Raw genomic sequence first — 10,566 nt, 5'->3', positions numbered from 1 at the left:
TCTAACAGTCTGATTCATACAATGGATCTCCAGGATAAAATATTGTTTAGGTATAAAATATTGCGCACGCGTGTGAACACAGATGGCGCTATTCTTAATTTCTATCTCAGAGTGAATCGGAATCGAACTCAATCCAGGTTTGTACCGCTTCCAATTACGCGATTATGAGGAAGTCCACTGATCTTCCACGTCACATAAGTCATTACGTCAACTACAATAAAAAGAAATAGAAAGTGTGAAAAAATTATTCACAGCAATTCGGTGGTTCTCGCCATACAACATATATCAATAAAACATACGATTTTTTCGTCAATATATATGTAGTGTTCAAAAGATTGTCTCGAAACAATGCGATTCCGTGGCACCATAATGACATGGACGAATCAATGCCGTTTATTATTCAGTACATTTCTCAAAATATTATTTTTCATAAACGGGCATCTACAGACTAAAACAATAACAACTAAGTCAACATTATTCTGCGACATATATGATATGATATGTGCATTGTACTACATATATTTATGTCTATCGAACGGGTATGTTACATTTGAATGTCAAACTAGGTATAGTTCAGCAGGTTAAGCTTCCCCTTATATATTATTGATGCAGCAGGTATGAATTGATGTACTATGTATGGACATTTCTTTTATTTTTATATTTTGCCACATGTAGTGATGTGCTGTTATTGTCACCCATTCGCAATACTTGGCAGCAACCAGTAATTAAGTAATTACTATTTGGCTGTCGCTTAGACGAGCGGTGCGTTTCACCACGTGGCGCTGTGGACAACGTCTATGATACAAACCGGGTTCAGTTCAGTTGTAGGAGTCAGCGGATTCTGCATTTCTGGTGGAGATTATGTGAATAAAGCTTGACTATTTCATAGTGTGTGAAGAGGGTTAGCAGGTCAGAAATTTTCCGTGAGAGCTGTGCATCTTGGGCTGGTCAGGACCATGTACTAAATTTTCATTTGCCACTTTTTTCAATGTTTGACTGAGATGTTGAAACTTCGCAATGACGGGATTGGAATTCTGAAGGTGACGGCATGCTACACATAGAACATACCAAAACCTGAAGACATTACGGTAGTTTTCGTGCTATGCGACTATCAGAAGCTGGAAAAATGTCATCCATTTATTTTGTGGCTACTCTAAATTTTAATTTGGTAATTTGTGTTCTCTGAACGGTATTACAGGTACAATTTAGAACTATATCTAGGTCAAGCCTAAGTTGGCATATGAGGTTTTAGAAAGCCAGTGTAGTTTATATACTACGGCCTGTAAACAGGATACACTGTGAATTCATTACATGTTTCGAAAAATAAATGTTTTGTTTCTATAATTAATTAAGTATATTTAGTTGAATTTTACTTGAATATATACATTAGGTAATGTTAGACGTAATACGTCGTCAAATGTGTTCGTGTGCCTTGTTCACGTGACAGTGTGCACGTTATGTGACTTTTCAATTTGAATAAACTGTAACACATCAATCAATCAGAACACGTCATACAATGGATAACACTAAGAAGTATTGAATGTGTACCCATAAAATGTCGAATGGCTTGTACTGAAACAATAGGATTGAAAAGAGTTCAGAATATGAACCGAGGTCTAACAATCATGTCTATTACTTAACAATTGGTAATTCCTCAAATAGACATGGTTATGTTTGTATTTGTATTCATATTTGTATTGTATACCACTAAGACTATGATTTCTGGATATACCAATTGTGGAATTGAGAAAAAATGTAGTATGTATATAAATCATAACTGGTACCATCCTCTAACAAATATATATACACAACGCAATGTTGAGATGGGGAATGAGAAATAATCATAATACGATCATGAACGGGTGTATTTAATTGTGGTTATGATTATCAAGTTATAAAAGCCTTCTGCACAATACAATGTGTGAAAAGGTTAAAACAAGATATACTGTAAAATCTTTCACAATACTCACAATGATCCTGGTGAGAAAATACAATGTTGTTTTACAGCTGAAGTCGAAAGTAAACATAGAAAACGTAAAACTGAAATTTCATGTTATTTGTTCTTTGATTGTTACTTAAATTTTGATATTTCAACATATGTGTTAACAAGATTGAGTCTGCTTTCCCTGTTGCGTTATGTAGTACCTGTATCGACAATGCAGACCTAAGAATCAGCAGTTACTTTGTTATTAAATATAGATCTACACTGTCAGACAGGAACGTCAGTAAATTACTATCACAGGCCTCTTTATGCTAGGCTTATGCATATTACTTATAACTGTACTTCGTACGTTTACCACATTCTGAAAAAAAATCTATAGCATTTACAGTTGTAAACGCACTGATATATTAAAAATGCAGTACAATAACACTTGCTGATCATTCCGGAACTGGATCCCAGACATGCATGGACGGAATGGGTTACAGGCGGCCATTTTTTCAATTAAAGCGTTTTCCGAAATAACTGAACAGAGTAAGTCCAAACTTCTTGCATTTTTTAGAAATCATATCGATCAGACGTATGAACATCATATCCAAAATGGCCAAATGGTAGCCATCTTGTTTGAATTTACAGCCATATCCCATACATGGTTATCGCTATTAGGTATATTGCCTAAATAATAATGCGATATTTCATGTCTATAAAACAAACGAAACTATTCTTCTATTAGTAACTAACAATTTATGTTCAAGATATGTGAATAATACAACACTTCATTATGTGTATATATGATACAATTGTTTGTATATAATTTCTATAACCATAAATAAGTAATAAAATACGTAGAGCCTTTGTTGGAAATAATTGCTGCTTCAGTTTTTTTTGCACTGAATTGATCTCATATATGAACAAATAAATGAAAGTGAACATTATTATATTTTATATCATGATGATCTGTATATTATCTTGAAATAACATTATATTTTTAGGAAAAAATTAATATTCACTACAATCTCAATGACTAGACTTATTATAGGAACTAGTTCACTCTACTGAAAAAAATAACAAAAAGATTACCATATAAATAGGCCTCACGTTTCCCATTTTACGAAGGTAAAATAATGGTGATTCTTGGTAATACAGCGGATGCTGGCGACATGTTCTACAGACAGCTGAATCGTTAAGCAGTTTCAAACTAGCTTAAATATATTCATGTCATATTTTCTAAATATTCTAAAATAGTATTATTCAATTTTTGGATACACATCCTACTTCTATATTCTGGGACCATTTCAATGACAACGAAAAACAAATTTTCGATTCTAGTAATGTTTTCATTGCACGTATACATGTATTAATTATCAGGACACAATATAATTTATTTAATCACCATAACAAATGAACACAGTATATAGCGGAATTGTAAGACTAAACTGTAAAATATATTTCACTTCTAAAGGTTAAAATATGCGTAATGGTTGTCTTTCTTTCTAGTAATATCATGAATACTATGAGTTTACCGTCATCGTAGCATCAGTATTGCACCATGGACGCATACTGCGAATAACATGTGTGTGACTGTAATTCGTAGCACTCAAAAAGATTCACAATTCAACATCCGGGTCAAGGTGTAGGTTCATTCAACCATACCGCTAAATGCCTATCGGTCGAAAAAATTCAATTCTCCTCGTCGCAGCATTGCAGTCCTTGGACCGCGAATTTTTAAAAATCAACATGAAGTGATTTTAAAATGCATTTCGTATCGTAGCTCCACGTCATCTTATATACGTATAACTTATTGAGTAAATAAACGAGAAAACATTTTTCAAAGTCGATTTATTTTATCGTACTTTCAGTCCTTTTTCCAAGTGTTGTAGAAACATTTAATTTCGTGTGTGTTTTATTTCGCGGTTTTGAGCTATCCAACCTTTTCGCGGTGTTTTAATATCACGGATTGTCGAAAAAGTAAAAAAGGGTCACAGCACATGAAGCAGTCAGGCAATGTCTTGTTGATTTCCGACACGTGCAACCTCCAACACAACGGGTATGTCCTGCACGCGTATCAATAATATACAATAACAACTATTTGCAGCTCATTACAGTGTGACACTTAGTCACTGTAGTCTTTATTTTAAATACTAAATAAATGACGTGTTTCCAGACAGTCGAAAAAGGTATACCAAAATATTTATCAGAAAAGTGTTTTTACAGGAAACGATATAAAAACATATACATAAACATATAAAAAACACCGTTTTCTCCACACAAATAAAAAAAAACTTTTTAATGTAATATCCATTTTTTTATTTTATTATTAAGAAAAGTGAGGTATATTCTAAATACAGTTTAAAATAAAAACAAACACGGATGCGTTTCTTAGTAACAAATGATCACGGTAGCGCAATCCGGTCATGATGCGTTCCACAATTGTTATGAAGTGCAAGTAAAATTTAACCCAGTTTAATCGTAAGCGAATGATTCCTGTCACATGTAAATGCTCGATGCTGCGAGGGTATCCGCCATGTTCTTTCTCTTGCATGAGTTCACCAAATAGGTCACATCGCTAAGTTAACCAACCAATGAAAATGCAGGATGATGCCAACATGTTCAAATTACCATAGCTCATTCAAATGTACGTAAATGTTAATGAACGCAACACGAAATAGATTTGCCGATGTTGTAGTAAGATCTTTTGGTTTTCATTTTGATGGTAAAGCGGCATGATTTTTTTTTTTTAAATCAGGAAATAAATAATAACTCGAAAGTTAAATTGAACATTTGAAGAATAATTTAGCATCATTTACGGTGATAATAGGCCTACTAGCTGTCATTCATCCTAGTGTGTGAATTGTCGGGTGTGAAAGCACACATTGTGGTTCTTTGTCGTGCGTCTTGATTGACAGTTGTTTGCGAGGACTGGGATGACTAGTTAAGTACCATCTGTTTATTTAAGTGATATCTCAACTGTTCAGTCTGGTACAGTTAATCCCTTGGCGCGTTTTTTTTGAAAAGCTGTGTATCGAACATATAGAATTGTTTTAATTAAACTTCTCAAGTCGACAACGAAACGCTATTATTCAAATTAATTAAGTCCACGCATGGCAATGCTAACAACAAGTAGAATGTGATCAATATTATTTTAAATAAATCAACTAATTCACATTGATACACACTTAACATTTCATAAGTCAGCTATTCTTCAAGAGTTAACCACTTTTTCACCAATATCGGATCTAAACTCGCGTATAACATTTCTGCCTGGGCGACTTTACTCAATATTTAACTGGCAATTATTGCGACATTTTTTTTTTATTTTTGACCTGCAAATGAGAGAAATATAATCAATAAAATCATTGCCCTAGATCTTGGTAAATCAGTAGAACATGACATGTCTCCCCTAAACTAGTAAAGCATGTAATCAAGCCTTATCATGTCTAACCCCTTGCCCACATTATCAACTGTTCACTTCGCCAAGCTATCACAGTGCTCTTAAAATAATGGTCATTCTCATCTATAAAAAAAGTTTTCGCCAATGATGTCAAAAACAACCGTTTACATGTCTTGAGCAAAGTATATGAATCAATTGTTAATTAGCAATTCATACATTTCTTGGGAAAAATCCTTATTCATTAATACTCAATTTAGCTTCAAAAAAAAACGTGACAAACTGAACCTCGGCCATATTACTTATAGTACTTTTATTGATCCCATAAAACACCTTCGACAATATTAATCATGAAATTCGGGCATGCAAACTAGAAAAATAATGTATTAGAGGTCTTCCACTATTTTGGTTTAAAAATACTTTTGTAATCACCAACAATTTGTCAGTATTGAAAAACATGTCGTCACAGCCCGCCCGATTCTAGACTCAATCTTATTTTAATCTATATTAATGATATAGCCAATTCTACCAATATTCTTAATTTTTGACTCTTAGCAGATGATACTAACCTATTCAAAATTATTCAAAACAATAAAATCAATCTCAGTAATCAGTAATCTATAATGACTTTCAAAGGGTTCGTGAATGGTGAAGTGCTAACAAAGTTGTAATATTATTCCTGAAAAAAATTACCTTGGCGTCTCTGTTGACCAGAAAATGTCATGGAAAGCCCAAACTGATAAAATTATTGCAAAATTATTGCACCAAACAATTGGATTAATTTTACAACTACTTCATTTTGTACCTAAGCATATCCTTATTCTATTATACAACTCCTCAATTCCTCCATACATTAAATATTGTCTAGAAATTTGGGGTAATACATATGAAACTTTACTTCAACCAATAAATCTCGTATAAAAAATAGTATGCCTCATTACTTTCTCTAACTCGTTTTCTTATGCTGCTCCACTTTTCCAAAAACTGAGAATACTACACATTTTTCTCTTTGCAAAATATAAACCTGTTTATTTGTCTTTGATCTCAGTAGTAACTATTTCGTACATTTACAACTATTTGAACAAACTCGCTTAGTCTGTGGCTTGAATTATTATACACCAAAACTGAATCTTACACTCAACCAACAAGGTATAAAATACTCTGCAAAAACACATTTAAACTCATTGCCTGAGTTGGAAAACTATTCAATATTTAAATTGTAAAATTATTCTTTCGTACGAACATTTGTTGGATTACGGACCCGACTAGTTCTGATGAACTATATATGTAATCCCCACCAACAAAAGAACGTACTCTAGTTAGAATTCATTATTTATTTATATATATAATTAATATAATTATAATTATGTACAATTTCTACATTTAATGTTGTCCTAACATATTTTGTGACATAAATATTTGGTTATAATTTCATCTACCCTATCAATCTTATCTAGTTACTCTAGTGATTTAGGTAATGTTCAAGTATTTGGCTAATCCGATGTTTTCAAATATTTAGCATTAGCACCCTCCATCAGTCACATGAGCCTATACCAGGGAGCTACTAGTATATAGCTCCATGCATATACTAACTGAAATTTGAAATGGCTAATGTGATAGCCAAAATAACTAGTCTATAGGCAATGCATGATGTAAGGAAATATTATCCTCTATAAAACAGGATACATATATGATAATACATTTTTTTTCATTCTCAATAAATTCAATTGTTATACACCTGTCACCATAACGCCATAAGTTTCTGCGTGTCCTAATTTGGCGGTATTGCACCCGGGATTTTTATTCTACCATATCAGGAAACGCGAATTACAAATATCAAACGATTACGCACGTTCACGTCCTCTAAAAACAAACATGGCTGCCCTCGAGTTTGACCGGATCCCACACAAAGAAGTTCGCTATATCTGTTCTAAACGTTTTGGATTTCGGCATTCCCATGATGTATTCCTGGGAGGAAAAGATGTATAATGATAAGGTAATTACGAGGATATTACAAAGTATGCACCCAGGCAGTACGCGTTCGCAATACATTGCAGTATCCTCGTAAAATCCAATAATATTACAATTTATATGTTGCTAATAATAACTTAATGTGGCATCTAACGTAACATGCTTAGTCGTCACACTGACTAACGATTGTCATGACCTAGCGCTAGTGTTAGTTAATGTACCATCAATCTGACTGTGACCGGAAGAAGCTCAGGGCCTACAACATGTTCAAATTACACGGAAATTTCTGAAACAAGTTAACACGGGTCAGTGACAACCTTATCATTCGCGATTTGAATATCTGTAAGCGATTTGAACTCTGAAAGACCTGTTCTTTCCACAAAGCACAAGAAACAAACGTACTAGTACTGGGTGTCGAGCAAAATTGTCTGCCAGAGAGCAGGCACAGAACTATCGGTTGCACTTTTCAGACTTTGGCTTAGGGAATCGCCAAAAAACACCATTCATATAATATTTGTGCTGAATAAGAAAGTCATGAGGTTGACAACAGCAGGCCAATGACCTGTGAGATTGACCTGTGTCGCGTAAGTCAACTGGTTGTGAAGGTGCATGAATCGTAGACACGCGTCATCTCAAAGCTTGTGGTAAATGGTTCATTGCTGACAGTTGCAGTACGATTGCAAGCAGATGTTTGTCGTATTAGACTAAGATGATAAAACGAGGTTTAATTACAAATAGTCAAACCTCTCGATGTTTTATTCATTTTGTTGTAAATAATAGATATAAATGCTATTCAAAATAGGATATCCCACTGTTCTGCTAGCCATATTGTAACTATGACGTGCACTGCGCAACAGTTTTGCGTTGAGTAGGTCATCAATCGTGTCGGACTGTGTTGAGATACGATATACATACATTATAACAGTAACTAAAACGAAAACTGCAAATAAAAGTACAAATAAACTTAATTTTACCGTCTTCACGTTCACTGTAACCTGCTACTACGCTTGAGTTCAAAATAACATATAATACTGATTTCATGGGAGTGTCCATTTGCTACGGATGCACGTGACATTTTTTTTATTTTTATAAATGCAATAATAACGATACACCTTTAAAATTATGTTAATACAAATATTTGTTCCCTTGCTACGTCAAAGCTATACTGAATAATTTGCAAAGTACGTATTATTGGATCAAAATGACTTTTCGCAAGTGGTGTTACCCCTGTGTTATGAAGTGGTTTGCGCCAATAAATACAGTTCTATTAACGGTGCATGAATCTAAATATAGGTCATGTAAAGGCTTTAACTAACGGAGCTGTCCTTCATCTGTAAATAAAAAAAAATACAATAGTGACTCTGCGTATGGAAACATTTCAAAACGAGCCATTTTTAAATGTTGCGTGATGGTATTAGGTTACACATACATGCTTGTCTTCACCAACTGTTATAAAATGACTCCAAAGATTTATTTGTTGTTGAAACTAGTACGTATATGTTACATGGAATCGCCTTCTCAGAATGTTGTTTTAATAGTGACTAATTTTCGTAGATGGAAAATGGCTAAATTTTATCCTTTGTTTGTTGTGCACAAATCTATGCATTTATAGATTGTGAGGACAACAATGGATTATGGCACTCTCCGCGTGTAAAATACAGGTAGGTATTGCAGTATATATTATGTTTTTTTGGGGGGTTGCTAATTATCTTAGTCATGTCGTTCAGAACAGTAAATTAGTTGAACGTGAAAAATAATTTTGTCCCCCACAGGCAATTTCTACCACGAGTGACACCCTGCTTGACTGAATTCTTCAAATTATGAAATGCTTGGAAGATATCAGCTAAACATAAATAGTGATAATACACCCCAACGTTTAGTAGGCAACATACTACATGAAGTGGCCAAACAGCTGATGTCTGCCTCAGTATTCCTGATGCCGCCAAGATTCCTATGTGAAAATTGCAAAGATTAGCTCATTCTGCATTGAGATCTGAACCAAAAGTTAGTAGAAAAGTTCGTAGAAAAGTATATATACACAGCTAAACCCCACCTCTGTAATTCCAATTTATTTGGAAGAGAAGTTAAAAATAGCGCAATCTACTTTTCACGCGTGGAGAGCATTGAAATTGAAGTGGTCTGTCGTCTATAACACTTGAATCAATTGTTTCGTTTCTATATTTTTTACATATATTTTATGACAAATCGTGAAAAACGTATTTGCCTTATTGAAAACAACTACAACAATTTGCCCGAACACGTTGCGAAATGAGATTCAGAGAAACTGAAAAAAATTTATCTATTGTTTTCGCTTGAAAATTTGTAAATTACGTAGTATAAATATATATAAAATTGATTTGTGCACATGTTTAACTGTTACGTAATTCACATTGACAGAAGTCGTCGTTTGCGGCTATAATGATGTAATGACATAATATGTAATGCCCGGTGTTGCTTAAACCTATATTTGTTTCATACAACTCTACTATTTTGAGCTAGAAACAATTAGTATTCATGATAATTCACAAGGGAAAAAATACACATCATCACTACAACGAAAGTAAAAAATTGTGAATATTAGGCGGTTTTGTGTTACATGATACCCCAAGATATTTAAATCGCCCTGGGGTAATTACGCTTTGAAAGCTATTGTGAAAAATATAAGGAAACACAAATAAGTGCCATTTCGTTTGAATAATTGTAGACTAAAACTCGTCACAATGTTAAAACCGAGGAAAGCAAGCTTATTTTAACGAGGAAAATAAATTCGATGAGATATGACAAAATCGAATGTGTTACAAACAGTACGGTAACAATTATACATTGTTTTATTTTGTGACAATTATAACATATGCGCCACACATACACATACATTTCAATTTAACAATTGTTTTAATAGGGCACTGCAGTTAATATAATCACATAATAAAAAGTATAAATCATCCTCAACTACGGTTAGTGTGCCTAGAATTCAGGAAGGCCATTTCTCGTCCTGTCAAAAGACACAAATGGCGTCACTGAAAGACTGGATAACAAACGCTCCTAATAAACAATTCATTATAGCATCAATCTGTCTGACAATGCAGAGTATCATACAAATACTTATACATTCGTATATAGATACAATTTAATGAGTACATGAAAAAAGCCAGTGTTCAAATTTACTTTTCAAATAAAAATCGGTAAATTGAATAAGATTTTTTCTGAATATCATTAATTTTCGTAGAATCTGTAATCGTGCAATCCAGGTCGGATATACTCAGAATAT

The sequence above is a fragment of the Saccoglossus kowalevskii genome, chromosome 12 (genome assembly GCF_978046115.1).
Source record: "Saccoglossus kowalevskii chromosome 12, keSacKowa6.1, whole genome shotgun sequence".
Lineage (NCBI taxonomy): Eukaryota > Metazoa > Hemichordata > Enteropneusta > Harrimaniidae > Saccoglossus > Saccoglossus kowalevskii.
The sequence above is the reverse complement of the archived record's forward strand: the minus strand, read 5'-3'. Positions refer to the sequence as shown.